At 40.7% G+C, this 15828-nt stretch overlaps 1 protein-coding gene across 1 annotated transcript in view; it reads right to left on the bottom strand.

Annotated features, from left to right (window-relative positions):
- Nucleotides 1-3109: 3109 nt before the first annotated feature.
- Nucleotides 3110-15828, bottom strand: part of dlt (codanin-1 like protein dlt) — a 40988-nt gene continuing 28269 nt past the window's right edge. Inside the window, exons 5-6 of the transcript XR_892725.1 lie at nucleotides 4433-4693; nucleotides 3110-3187 (exon numbers count right to left, since the gene is read on the bottom strand). The gene's annotated coding sequence lies outside the window, so the exon portion shown is untranslated. The remainder of the gene's footprint in view (nucleotides 3188-4432; nucleotides 4694-15828) is intronic.

The raw sequence follows: 15828 nt of genomic DNA, 5'->3' as shown, positions 1-15828 counted from the left end.
AGCTCCGTAATCATGACAATCGATCCTGCAGTGCCGACGACGAGTGTTTGATGTGCAAAGATAAAAACTTGTGTGATATTCTATCATAACACTCCTGTGAGCTATACATGCAGGTGTCTTGATGGTTACATGCTCACGACTACTTTAACAATAAATAACTCATTTCAATTGTGTACTCTCTTTCATTTCTTTTTTTCTTCATCTTTTTCTTTTTATTGCTTCATCAATAATGAGTGGGCGCACCGTTTCTCGCGATGACTTCGCGCAAACGATTAGGCATGCTTCTGACCAGATTTTGTAAGAATTCTCTGTCGTTCCTCATGGTCTCCCACTGTTGAAGAATGCAAGCAATAAGAGCATCTCGATTTCGTCCTTTGTCCATTTGAATCCATTCGCGTTGCATCCGAGCCCAAACATTCTCAATCGGATTAAGGTCAGGAGAGAGAACTGCCCAATCAAGACGGTGAAGTCGCTCCTGTCAAGCGATTCACTCCTGGACAACTCTACCGTTGTGGGGTCCAGAATTGTCATGTGACAAGTGGATCATGCCGTCTAGGAACCACCTCTGTGTACTTGGGTACATGACATTCTGGAGGATTAACAAATAGTCCCGAGATGTCATCCTCTCATTAACTATTACCAAGTCGCCCAGGCCTAGTGAAGAAATTGATCCCCAAACAGACACTGTCACTCGTCCGCAGTGATGCATGCGTAAAACGTTCTCCTCGTCATACCGAGTTCCCCTCAATCGCCACAATGGTCGTCTCCCGGCTTCAGCTGTGGTGAAAACCTTCTCATCAACAAATATCGTGGAATTCCACTCATCATCCTATGCAAGATGTTGGTGGGAAAATAGGAGCCGACGATCCTTATGCTGCTGTGTCATTCCTGGTTTCTTGCCTGGCTTATGACAGTGGTAACCAGTATCATATAGTATCATATAGATTACGCACGGTTTGCACAGAACGTTGCAGACGAAAAGTTCTCTTTATTGGCACGGAACTGACGAAAGGCGACTGTCGAACAGCATGCACAATTGCTTCGTTTGTTGTATTGTCCAGTATTGCAGGCCGGTCGGAACGAGGTTTCGTTAAAACATTTCCTTCCTGTTCAAATCTTCTAATACACTTGGTCACTGTGGCAGGCTGAAAGGAATGGAAACGACAGGAGGAAGGATTGGATGAAATGAGACTGGCAAAAATAGATGATAGGAAAGGACGGAGACGGTTGGCAATGATACGTACACTGATACCGAGCTCTCTGGCAATGTTAATTTTTCGTATGTTCCCTCGCCACTGCCCCACAATCTGGCCCTTGATGTCCAGACCCAAATCTGGTGAGCTCAGTTTTCTCCATGGCTGCCCAATCAACAAAAAGAAATATTATTCCTTCAATCAATACTGGAATGATGAAATGAAATAATTGACAATCGACGAGCGTTTGTTCAGCGGCTACAATTTCGCCCCCTCTTCCCCCAATCCTAGCCATGACCGTACTTTGCAGGCCCTCCAGGAGTCTCCAGGCCTCCAGGGTCAGTAATAATCCCACGATAATCAGTTTGCTTGCCAGTGGACAAGGATTTTTGAGGTTTGTATAAAAACGTTAAGCAAATTTAATTTTAGCCATTTTTTCTAATAAATTGATTAATTTATCTAATTACAATATCTTGAGACAATAGGAAAATCTTGTGTTTTGTAACGAGATTTTCTCGTTACTAGAGAATATCACTAGTAAAATAACTGGGTGAGATTAGCGACATCTAACGCCGGCTGAAATAGCCGAGTGAAAGATGAATAGACCATCGGACGACGGCCAATCAGGCCGCTCCGAAGGTAAATTAGACCAATCACACAGTGGGAAGAAACGTGGTAGGGTGAGACCACGTTTCGGAACACTGTGATGGCGCTGACGATAGCTGTTTCCCAATTTGGAAATCCACCCAGCTGTGTTAGGGAGTTCAGGGCCGACGTACAGGCGTTCCAACTGGGTGGTTTCGAAGGGCGCCGTCGACTTAGACCAGGGACCAACTGCTAGGTGAAAGGACTAGCGGCCCGGGATCCCGTCGAGTTGATTGGTGGCTGTGGGGTAACGGATGACCCACAGTCACTGAGATGCTCAGACTAGAAGGAGAAGGCCCTAGGAGATTTCAGGACAGTTGGCGTTGAGTGCTGGTCGCGAGCGGATGTTTTAGGAGCTCGGGATCAGTTGGTGGCAATAATCCCTGCCGGGATTATGAAGGGTACGTGGTTCCAAGGAATCTTGGAATAGCGAGAGAAGGGGACATTTATGTGTCCCCGATCAGTGAAATGGATTACTTTGAGGCTACGGGCGAGAGTCCGCGGCTACAGAGATCCATCTCTAGGGCGAAATCCATGGTGTTGGGGTGGACTAAGGGCTGGGACTCAAGGTGTTTCCCGTCGGTCCGGTCACACGCGCCGCCATGGGAAGTAACCCTCGTTTTGACTCGCGATGAGATTGCTATTACCGAGCTCTCGACTTGGGGTGGACGTTAGGTGGGTGAGAAAGGTCTCCGGATACCTACGTCGCATGTGCCTCGAGCAGTTCGGCGCCCTGCGGGGTGAGAAGGATTCGCAGGTAATCTGTGTCTTGTCTGGGGTTGAGCCACCCCAGAGGAGAGAGTACCACGTGGGAGGGATGGTAATATCCCTCCACGAGAGTCTGAGGGATACGTTCCCCGAAAAGATATCGTTGACGATGCCGTAAGCACGGCAGAAGTTAGTGATTGAAGTTACTCAGACGTTGGTGAACCTCGCCCACTCTACCGTGTCATGCTGATGCTGGCTCGGCATTGTGAGACCCGCCACCGAAAGTCCGCGGAGGTGACGAAATTCCTTCGCGGCTGGTTTTCCGTCAGGTTTTCCAGAAAAACCTGGCTGGTGCCCAATCGTGAACGATAGAGGCGGCAGCCAGACTAGTTTGAGGATTATCCCGGGGTGTTGACCCGGGAAAATTACTCTTACAGTTTCTAATAGAAAAGTTTGTTTTTTCAAGGCCTTCTAAAGTTTCATAATTATCAATAATATATTAATTAATCATCCTTGACCAATCATTCCCACTTGGAACCCACTGTGGTCAGCTCTTGGCCCCTCTTCAGTCACCATCCTCGTATCAATTGACCCTGCGAAGAGGATGCTGTTGGAGTCTCTCGACCTTCACTTGGAGTACCCTGCCAAGATAAATCAATCTGTGGAGTAGCGCAGTGATTTCCGTTTGGCATTGGCGAATTTGATCCAACATGTGATTCAAATTCATTGATAATTAATTAATTCTTCCACCAATCCCTCCATGTTGAGGTACTAAGATCTGCAAATGAAATCGTATCCGTTAAGTACCCAAGAATAGCTATTAGAAAGTGGAAAACTGAAAAACAATTTTTGGAGCAATAATTTTTTCTTTGAAAATATAATAAAATAATATTATTAAAAATGCGAATTTATAATCTTAGTGTGGAAAAAAACAGCTTCATATGATGGTGCAGCATTCCAGTATATGGACCAATAGTGGCGAGCTGAAGTTTAGCCCTGAGACAGAATTCGAAAATTAGTATAGCGGGAATTGCTGGTGATCTTTTCAACATGCCCTCCGTGCATGTTAACGTGAACAGGTCCTCGCATCCTCCCCCAAGTCTGTAACCATCAGGACCCCTGCATGAATACCTCCCAGGACAGTTATCACATAATCCTACTCATAAGGTATTATCCTTGAACATCAGACTCTCCTCGACGTCACTGCGGGGTCAATTATCACCCTTGCCGCTTGGAACTCCAGGTTTCTCATCTGGTGGAGAAAATTTCCTGTGGAGGAACTCTCCCAGGACTGTCAGCTCGTGGAAAGTACGTTGGTTTGTAAAAGCAATCAGCATCCCCAGGTATATGGAACTACCACGACTGCTTGTCTGGGGCATGCTGTTGATAACTGGTGACTGGTTATTCTCCAACGGCACAGGCGTCATTATTTCAAGGGTTTTAGGCTAGTAATTCTCGATTCCCAACATCAGCCTTTCAGGTTATGTTGACAACTTTCTGGGATCCACACTCACACTTGGGGGTTTTTTTTTACATCTTTAGCGAGGAACCGAGGATTTATTACTTGGGGAATGTTTTCTAGCGGTTTCCCAGGGATTTCTACGATTTTTCAAATTGCGTTCACTGATGTTTTTTTATTTTATCGAGGAATGCGTTCTGCCACGTACGACCGCGAACAACAGGTCGATTCCAAATAAAAACATGAGTGCTCCAAAATGAGAATTTTTTCAATTTTTCCTTTCGATGAAAAATTCTTGCAAATATCTGTATCATTAAACATTGCAACTCTCATCCACAAGACCAATAATAGAGAATACAATAATATTGCGATATAATAGAAGAATTATAATAATTACTCCAAAATGATTATTGAGTTGTTCACTTACATGGAGGAAAAAATGGTGTAGTGATTGGTTCCAAAGTAAAACCTTGTCCATCCCTGGCCATCAGCTCATCACCAAAATCCTTCAATTGCAATGCCAAATCGTAAACTGATCCCACCATTGATCGGGCTACAGCAAAAGTGTAATTGCACTCAGTTTGGGTCTCCAGTTGTTGTATGATTGAGCGCTTGTTGCGAAATCTTAGACTCCTCACTATCCCCTTGGATAGAGCGAGAATTTCTTTTACAGGGGAATCATTTCCAGCTAGAACAATCAAAATAGATTAGATAGAGAGAGCAACCAAATCATCTTGATGAAAGAAAAACCCACCGTCCATCTTCCTTGCAGACGTATGCTTTCTCGAATGAGCTGAAAATTTTTTTTCATATTGAAAAATAAATAACTTCTCCTGTCAAAGGGTGAGCGATGAATATATTATAAATCCAATAGAAAGTAATCTTTTTATTTTCAGAGTGGGTGATAAGCATGAGGGATTTTAACTTGGAGTGGTGACTCCGAGTAAATGCTACGAGAAAGAGTATTGGATATACTGAAATGGAAATGAGTTTTGCCTTGACAACCTACCCTCACCACATTAATTTTACATACAAACCCATGCTCTCCACTCGCATTCTCCAAATAAAAACTTATGGTGACTTCAGTATATCCCTGCTCTACCCGATTTCCACTCACGAGCATTCCCCTCCAGAAAAACAAAAGATCAATTTGTACTGGATACGGACGGGACACCGACGAAAATTCTGGGAATTTACAACGAGGAGTTTGATATAAAATTTCTCAGAAAAACAAGGAAATCAAACGGCCCCATGAACTGCATTTTCGCATTCGCCTCACTCTTCGTGAAACTCGACTGGAGCAACACGCGTTCTTCATCTTCTGTTTCCCATCGATGTGCACGAGAAAAAAGGGTAAGTAATTTCTTTTTTCTTAATAGCCCACGATTACATTTTTTGCAGTGATTAATAGTATTTATCTTTTTTCAGATGAGGTAGTCACAGTCTGCATGCAGTGTGATGGATGTCCGGATCCGGAGTGTGAAAGAAGTACTATTAATCACGATTTTTATCTCCCTTATTCTCACCCTCAAAAGTGCTTGGGCACTTCTCTCCTCCTCCCCTTCTTCTTTCTGTTAAAGTTTTTCATACATTTCCCATTGACAATCAACCTTGGTTTTTATAACAGAAAAGCTGGAAGAAGTGAAAAATCTCGTGCAGGCTGCCGAAAAGCAGGTGGTCATCTAGAAGGTCGGATTAACTGAAGTTATGAAAGGGGAGAAACAACTAAAAAGAGCTACCGAGGCACTGCTTCAGGTGATGGAACGTGTCGATTGCATGGTGGAGGACATCAATATGGAACTTGAGAACAGTCCTACCTGATAGAACAAAAACAAAACCGAAGTATTCTGTTGTTCTTTCACCATTACGACATCAATTTGTTTTTTACATTACATGATTACGTTTGGTGTTTTTTTTTGCTTTCAGCTCCTATGCTGCAGAGATTTGTTCATAAGTCATTCTGAGAATGAGCCGTTGCAGTCAAACACCTTTCTTCAATTATTTTTTCATTTTTTGACGCTGATTAAGAAGAGCCCCATTTTTTTCTTCTTCGTATCCTTGCCATCGACAGTTCTGGGAGGACATAATTGGAATTTTTGGCTAGGATGTGAGTGGAATTTTATGGAATAATATGTTATTGCCAAATCGAAAAAAAATAAAGAAATAAAAAATAACGATATCATTTGGATTAGTATTTTATTGCTCCTAGTGAATTTTACAAAGAATTAATCTATCCCATAGATTTTCCTGAGAATAATTCAGTAGCGAAGTGGTAAAGGGAGATAAGTTGACTTATCTATCAGTAGAGTTTTTGAGCAATATTTGTGAACCTAAGAAAGACAGCGGATTTTATGTATTAACATTTGTTGTAGCAATTTATAAGTTCCACAAAAAAGGTTATAATAAAATTTTTATCATCTTCTTTAGATTCCGAGTTTTACTCAATTCAACCTGTGACTATTAGCAAAAATCTACGAACGATAATCCTCAAGCTGGCGTTGCCCTGTTTTAACGTAAAAAAAACTTACAGGTAACTACAATAAAATTTCACAAAATCTAGTTTATTTCACTGAATTTAAAGGCTCCATGGGGCTAAAATTGCCTTTAAAAAACCGCAAAAAATGCTAAATTCTGAACGCGAGCGTTACCACAGCTTTTCGAAAAGGACTATTTATCTGTCAAAATTAATTTTTTTCACTCCAAAAAGTATTGGTTCTGTCAAACACTGTTCCAATTCTCTCGTTCCTACCGATTACGTTGAAGCAAGAATTTATATTCTGAAGATACGAACCTATCATCGAAATTTCGGCCTAGTTATTTCAGCATAGGTGTTTATAGTTACTTCGTCTCCGTTTGTTGCCGACTTTAAGTCTTTTACAAACTTAATTGGCCGAGTGTACTTGGTAGATCAAAAGCAGAGGCCACGAGATTAGTTCAATTAAAAAAAAAATGTAAAACTTGAGGATATGAACGATGTCGAAAAAGCTAGCGTCTTAGAAGATATCGCATTATTTCCTTATCACTTTACCCTGCTCGGTGATAAGATAGGTTCAACCAACGCCTCTCAACACAAAATTATAACGACAGATGCACTACCAATAAACACAAAACAATAACGATTCCCCCAAGTCCGTAAAGAAGAAATAAAAACACAGGTTGAAGGGCTCTTGGAAGGTGGCATAATTAAACCTTCCAACTCCTCTTACAATTCCCCTCTGTGGATGGTCCCCAAAAAACCAGATTCCTCCGGAAAACCGCGATGGAGAATGGTTATCGATTACCGCGGTCTGAACGAAAAAACTGTAAGCGATTTCTATCCCCTACCAAATCTAACAGATATCTTGAACCAGCTTGGTGGGGCTAAATATTTTAGCACGCTAGACTTGGCCTCTGGATTCCACCAAGTCCCCATGCACCCGGAGTCAATGGCCGAAACCGCCTCTTCAACCCCACACGGTCACTACGAGTTTCTGAGAATGCCCTTTGGCTTCAAGAACGACCCCGCAACCTTCCAAAGGTTAATGGACCCGGTTCTATCAGGATTACAGGGTATAGAGCTCTTTGCAAACATGGACGACATCGTGATTTACGTTGAATCCCTTGACGAACATTTCCATAAATTACGAACATTACTAGCACGTTTGCAAAGCGCAGGCCTGACACTTTAACCCGATAAATGTCATTTTCTTGACAGCGAAGTCGCATACTTCGGCCATGTAATCACGAAAGAGGGCGTTAAACCAGACCCTACAAAAACTAAAGCTGTTAAATGCATCCCACCTCCGAAAACAAAGAAACAGATAAAACAATTCTTGGGTCTGATCGGATATTATCGCCGATTTATTCCCGACTTTGCTCAGATCGCGAAATTTCAAAACAGACAAAACACCAGTTTCTAATTTTTCAATAGACAGGGACAAAGTTGACAGATTGAACGATTTTGCTAATGAAACGATGATGGGTGCTGTTTTCCTAGCGCGCAGAGAAGCAGTACACGATGAGTTGGATAAGGTCGTGGACAGTCTAATGAGACAATTTAATAATGAGTCTGTATCAACTCAGGGTTGATACTCTCGAGCTACCAAACTAATATCACTCGAGATGTGATTCCTTTACTGAATTTTCCTTGGGTGTTGCTTGATATTCCTTTTATCAAAACTACTTGGGAGGAAAGTTAATTAATAGGGGTGAATAACAGGAATAATGAAACTACACTGACACTGCACCTTGCTTGCATAAACTCAAAAAATGTTATCTTTTATTCAACACGGTCTTTGCGCACTAGCGAGATTACAAGTGTGCTACTTTTCACTTTACTTCTAAAAACGAACTAACTGGTTTTTCACTTTTATTTTCTTGAGAGCGTCGGAAGAAGGAGGAGGGAATTAGCTAAACAATAATTATTGTCGTTTCTCTGATTGGTGGGCTAAGAATCTTCGAACTCATTGGTGCGATTTATTGATGGTGGGAGAAGAGAGGTTGTGATTTAAAGAAAGTTAGAATTTTGACATTTCTGAAGTCATAAATTCTGGCTACGCGAAGTTTGATAACAACGAAGGGTTTTTGGTGTGACGGCTTGCAACGGATTATCTTGGAAAACAGCTAGTAAAGTTGGGGAGTTGCCCATAATAAAATGACGGGTTCGGCGGTTTTCGGTCCTCGCGTGTGATTTGAGGGTGGACAAAAAAATAGTGAATTACTGAAGAGCTGATGGGTTTTGGGGAACAAGAATTTTCCCAGATGACCAGCAGCTTTGTCCAAACGACTTGTCCGTGATTTTCATTGGGATTACTGGATTAGGTGGATGAAGAAACAAGGCTTGCAATTTCTCCGTTATCCGCGTCCTCCCTCTTCTTTCGCTCTCCAAAATGTTTGTTAATTTCGAACATTTTTTTTTTCTTTAAGGGCTATAAATTATAATGAAATACAATTTAACAATAAAAAAAAACTATAGATTTGTGTGGGACGAAACAGAGTCGATTAGAGATAAGAATAATAGTGACAGTGACGGTTATGAGACAGCGGATGATAACGAGACGCCTAGTATTCTCAAGAGACCGAACTTAGGTACTGAGGGACCACTCACCCGCGCGTGGAGCGACTGTAAAGCTCAAGATCGCAGGGAGAGTGTAGCATCTTTGGGTTCCCAAGGAGACCGGTCTCCTGCATACAAAGAAGGAAGGTCGCGCTTTGAGGAGATTGAGACAAATTCTCCGGGCGGGCATGAATTCGATAAGGTAGATGTTACATCCAAACGAAGCGACCACAGCGGTTATGGCCCTGTGAAATCTTTAATTATGTGAGTGGAGTAGCTGGCGCCATGTCTAACCTGTTTGATAACAGGATGTTCCAACGAGGTAGAACTGACCCGATTTAGGAAAACAGTGCTAGGGCACCACACGAGCTTAGCATTGAAAAATCAGTAGAAAAACGTGTGCGACCTTCCATAGGTTCGACCTCGGTTTTAAGTAATGATGAAAATTACCCCGAAAGAACCAGTGGCGCAAAATTTTGAGACTTGACGTACATGACCGCCTTCCCCCTCCCAGTCGGAGCATTAATTACACAAAAGATCATCTGCACCTCCGCAAGGAACATGTCGCATACTTTGTTCCCCTCGATTACAATATCACCTCTGATATCGGACTTGAATTAGTAGCCAGGAGAAGATTCTATGCAAATCGGCTAAAGACTTGCCAGTTCAATCTGGGAGATTCACTCACCTTTCTCGAGGACGCCTCGCATGTCTTCCATCTAGTAGTGAAAAAAACCCCCAACGGAGAACCCACGCTTCCTCATATAAAATCCTCAATAGAATCAATGAAACACCTCATGGATAGTCTTAATATTAAAACAATCTGCATTCCCAAAAGTGAAAATGACCTACCCCTCAATTAATAAGACATAGAACATGTGATAAAAGCCACAAAAGCGACGACCCAAGTTTTGCTTTCATCATTTGCACCGGAGAAGTGAAAAGCCCTCCAAAACCTAAACGAAACTCTATAATAAAGGAATACCATGAATCAGCCGTAGGAGGGCATCAAGGCGTTATTAAGTTGTTTAAACGTATCCACGAAGACTTCTACTGGCCAAAGATGCAACGAGACGTTGCTGAATTTGTTGGTAATTGTCCAAGTTGTCAACGATATAAAACCCGCTCAGCCAAAACCCGACAACCAATGAGAATAACGGATACCTCTACAACCGCATTCGACAAAATCCAAATGGATATTGTAGGCCCTGATCTCCCTGTTACGACAAAAGGCAATAGATACCTTCTTATAATACAGGATAACCTTACAAAATACTCCGATGCAATCTCCATACCTACTATAGATACCATCACGATCGCGATCGCTTTCGCGGAAAATTTCAGTTGCCGTTTTGGTTGCCCCTGAACTATCCAAACCGACCAAGGAAGTAATTTTACCAGTGGCATTATCAAACTATTTTGCAAAATTTTTAAAATCCAGAAAATAACATCCACCGCTCCATTGAATGCGCTCACCGCGTATTTGCTGATTATTCCAAATATTATTGTAAAAAGTTGGATTGGGATGACTGGATCAAGTTTGGCATGTTTTCTTATAACACTGCAGTTCATGAAGGCACACAATTCACCCCTCACTAGCTCGTGTTCGGGAAAAAGGCGAACATCCCATCCGAATTTGCCCACGAACGTATCGGACGCACGTTCATCGAATATTTAGACGACCTATTTATGAAAATGACTACCACTCAAGCGTCCGCCGCCGAGAACTTGAAAACTGCCAAGGAAAAGAGTAAGAGATATTATGATAGAGGAGCCAATCCGTGCGAATTTCGAATAGACGATTTTGTTTATTTAATGAAGGAACCAAAGAATGGTAAATTTGATGCAAGCTGGCTAGGCCAATATAAAATTGCTAAGGTTTACGATGATTACAACGTAGAAATTGTTCTCGGAGGAAATAAAATGAAAATTGTACATACCGATAAACTCAAACCAGCTAGTATAAGACTAGATGATTAAGGTACAAATGTAGAAAAGAATCAGCATTTAATGTGAATATTTCTAATTATGTATATAAATGAAGAAATCGTTGAGCCAAAATCCGAACATATAGCCAAGAGAAAGAAATTGTATTACCTGATAGTGTTACCTGTAAAAATACCAAGCAAATAAAGATGTTTCCATGGGAAACACCTTTTGAATAACGGGGGATGTGTTGTATATAATAATAATATCGGCGATAATGTTTCCTCCACTGCCCACTAGTAGAGCTCACGTTTCGCGGGAACAATTCATCGTTTCAATGTCGCGCATTTTACTGAGGAAATAATTCTGTAAATAATATAATAATATAATAATATACATAAAATAAGTAATAATATCGGATTTAAAGAGAATAAGAAAGAAAAGATTAGAGTATTAGGTATTTCCGAGTGTGCAGACCCCGTAATGGCCCAGACTCAGAAAAGGCAAATGGTTATTGTTCAACTGTTTTTAGTACAAACCCAACCTGTCCTTATTTTCCCTCGAAACTCTGAAATCCTGTCATAAAAACTATTTCTCTTATAGTCAACGCGACCTTCCCCGAAATACAAAAACTTGGTGCCGCACTTTTTGTTGTCGCCTGTCATATAGTTTAATTTCCCTTCACACGTTTCACCCTGCCATAAAAGAACCTCTCTGAGTGAAACCGTATTATAAAACAATTCACAAACTTTCCCGAACGAGTTTCCAGATGTCATAGGGTCCCAATTCAGGAAAACCACCCTCCCCTCGTCGAGTCACGAATTCCTCCGATTCCCCATGCCAGCTGCTCCCCTCCCCCAAACTGTCGTGTCGGGCCCTACGTCACAGGCACACCGTTAGAGAATAAGTGGGACTCAGCGGCCAGGAGCATGTGGGCAAGATCCAGTCCCTCCAGGTAAACTATAATCGTGGTTGGCTCCCTACTACGCTTAAGGGTTGTAACTTAAAATTTAAAATAGCGTAGGAGTAGTAACATAAGAGTTTAACTAAAAAATGTAAAATCACTTTTGTCTCAGAGTCCCAGAAGAAACCTTTCTTCCAATTTAAAAGTGTTCTCAGTTCTTGTATTAAAGTGCAAATAATAGCACAATACTCGAGTTGGAATTGATTTGAAATTGAACCTTCCCGCTTCCAGTGAGCAGAGTGCTTTAGCACTCCACGGGCAACTTACCTGCCCTCTTCGATAAATCACCAGATAGGGAAACAACATACAACAACATATCGTCGACGATACCTTTTCACCTGACAGCTGAAAACTCTCAACATCTACACTTTCTCTCCAAACCACCGAGGTCGTTCACTTCACCTATCTATTTATTTATGGATCGAAAACCTTTTCAATTCCTCGGCCATCACCTGACGAATCACCACCGGTGAATTTTTCTGTCCCTATAAGGAGTTTCTTCAGCCTACCAACAACCACACTGAGTGATCGCGTGATCGTGAGAGAGGTTTCTCACCTTTATTTGTGGACAACTGTCGGTTTTTATCCAATTATAATTTTCTGCAATCTTGTTCTTCTCCTATTTATCCCAACTTTTTAAAGTGGTTTTATCTTGGATTACTGTAACAATGGTATTTTCTGGGCAGATCGATAAAACTATGCTATTTAAAAATCCTCTCTGTTTTCGCGTAATTCTCTATCGTAGCTGGACCTAGCCTAACCCACTACAGTTTAGCGTTTGACCCCACATAATACGATTCCATTCTCTTTTGATCTGTTATGCCCCAGATTTTGGTTAATTGGGTTATTGTTAAATATTTGGGCACCCAGCATTGTCAGCGTGACACTTACCAGCATAACTGGATTATGCTGACCAAGTAATGGCACACAAACAATTATTTATTTAAGAGGCCGTTGGGGTATGCAGAATGCAGATCCAAATTGGGCTCCGACATGTGTTAGTCGTAATCTTCGTAATTAGTGGGATGGCATAACTAAAGTAATAAACTCTCATATTTTAATACCTATAAACTATTGGTGGGATTTATCCCTTTGAGCCTAGAAACTACAATAAAAATAATTATAGTGTCGGGCCCTATTGTTATGTAACGCTCAAGTCAGCCCTTGGGGTCTCCTTTTGAAAAAATTATTGATCGTCCAACCTCTCGGAGGCCTCGAAACACCTAACTTCACCCTTGCATACCACCTTTGACCGCACCGGACTCATTTCAGTCTCAAGCCCAAGCTTTACCCAAGGCACCCATCCCACCCTCAAATCCTTATTTGATCTCAACGCTCTGATCCCTCAAACCCCCCCTTTTCATCCGATCCCACATTTTGTTCTCATGCATTCATTTTACCCGCCCATGCTTAATTTACCCCAACACATCGATCTCATCTTTACACTCCCGTTCTAAACTAAAACCCCCCGCTTTACCCGGAGTCTCGCCTCCCACCCCCCGAGCCCTCATTTAACCTCAATACATCTATGTCATTCCAAAACACCCAATTCTCCGTTTATTTTACCGCCAAGCCTTCATTGTACTCCTGTACATTTATCCCACTTCATTCAGATTCATCCATGTCACGAACAAGTCCTTACTTCACTCCACACATGTTGGTACTTTTTCCTGTCACATTGAAAGCCAGGCCTTGAAAACAAATTCATCAATTTCTTATATTTTCCTTATTATCCTTATTTCGTTCATCAAATGTCAATCAGTAGAAAAAGTGATTGATTGCACCTAATTAATAACAACGAAATTATGCGTACAGTTTCCATTTTATTACTTTCAATAAACATTGAAAACAATAAAATTATCGGAAAAAGCTACGCCTGTCATGGCATTGCGGCCTATTTCTAAAAGGAGGAAATGTTCAAAAAATACTTAAGTTCAATAAAGACTTATGTCATTAGAGAAATACAAAATATAATTCATTCAAATTTAAAATTAAGTTTAAGTAATTTCACAGAGTTGGTCAGATTTATCATTCGTCACATATGAAGTAATCAATCCAATTTAAGGAAGAAATAGAATTAATGTGTGCGGAATTAACAGTTTTATCCCGTGCACGTTTCGAGCTATTGACGTAATTTCACTCGACTGAATAAAGGACCAAACTTAGAATTTCACTTCACTCCTTTTTTGTTTTTATTATAATATTAAGAAAGAATTGCACAAACACTTGGTTAATGAATTTGGTGTATTTATGTATTATTGACAAAAAGAAATATTACAGAATACAGATAAACCTTGAATAAATTTTTAAGTCGACTTTCGTAAAATTAAAAAACTGGACAAAGTTATCGGTTGACGTTGTATTGCGGACTGAATAGAACACTTCTTCTCGTTCTTTCACCTCCCTTGCAGGCGGGTCCTTACCATTTTTAAGGTTTTAGGAAAGGGAAGATTCTAACTCTAATTGGTGAAAGGTCAGCTAGAAAAAAGGATGCATGTCTGTACTAGATAAACCGCTCTCGCCTTTTCAGGCAAAAAACGGGAAAATTTCGTATCATAAAACTGACCCCATGGAAGACTGGCGACGATTGTGCACGAAAGGATTAAGTTGTAAAAGGTGTTAAGGAAAATTTTTCTATTCTACAAAACTATGGACAAGAGGAAATTATAGGAGTTCATATGTTGAGAATAATTTAAAGGAATTGGAGGTTCAAAACAGGAATTTTCTGGGGGAAAATGCCCGGGGACTTTCCCAAGCGGATGTTGGGAAAATATTATTTTTCTGCATCCGCTAATCTGAGTCCCTGATATATAAGAAATACGCAATTAAATTCAAATTTCATCCCTTCAGATGGAAAGATGAAACAATTAGAATACAATTTCGATTGAAAAAGCAGGTCGACACTTCGATCAATCGATATTATATCCTCTCGAAAGGATATAACATTTTTTAAATTAAAGAATAAAAAAATGACAATACATTACAACCTTTTCTAGAATTTTTCGGTTTCATATTGAGGATTCTCGTAACAGAGCAAACGCAAAAAAAAAACTTAGAAAGACTGAACGAATGGAAGACAACAGCGGAAACTTTACAAATATATGTTTTTTGTTAATGATGAAAGAATTGTACAATTATCAAAATTACTAAAATCCTGGGGATTCTTAACAAGATGAACTTGCAATGAACACACATAACGTTTCAACTTAATACAATTAGACGAACATCAAATTTGGGAACATGAGTGAAAACAAAAGCAGTTAGTAATCGCAACATTAATTAAGTGTGATTTGGATAACGTGCATAATTAGGCCCAATAAGCACAATACTATGGCCACTGGGAAACAATCGGGTATCTGACCAATGTTTCCCGCATGAGAGGAACTTGGTAGATTATAATCTCCATTCAACTGTCAGTTAATGAGAGCTAGGATTTGAAAAAACAGTCACTAGTCTTCGATGTTTCTTCTGTGGTTCTAAGTAGGAATTCCTCTTGAAACCTGTTGTTTATTTCTTAACCACATGGGTGGTGTAATTGAAAAATTATTGATACCATACGCAAGACGTGATGCCAAATACTGTGCTCCAATTGCTCAAGATTTGAATTGGGGGAATAATCAGCCAACACCAGTTGAATGGATAACTAACAAGCTTTCAACTACTTTCGTTGGTGGCATGGCTACGTTGAATGAATGTTTATACCAGAGGTGGGCAACCTCAGGTAAGCTCGGAGCTGCAGCCATAAAATAATTAAGGTCCCAATTATAGGGGACTTGACGCTATTACAAGGGTTGTCATACATTTATCGAGTGGGGGTAATATTGGGAGATGGCGCATGCGCGCTATGGAAATTTGAGGGGAAAATGTTGTGAAATTTTCTAACGTGCTTGGACATTTT

This window comes from Fopius arisanus, unplaced genomic scaffold, assembly GCF_000806365.1.
Source record: "Fopius arisanus strain USDA-PBARC FA_bdor unplaced genomic scaffold, ASM80636v1 scaffold00139, whole genome shotgun sequence".
NCBI classification, from domain to species: domain Eukaryota; kingdom Metazoa; phylum Arthropoda; class Insecta; order Hymenoptera; family Braconidae; genus Fopius; species Fopius arisanus.
This window is presented reverse-complemented; position numbering and strand designations above follow the sequence as displayed.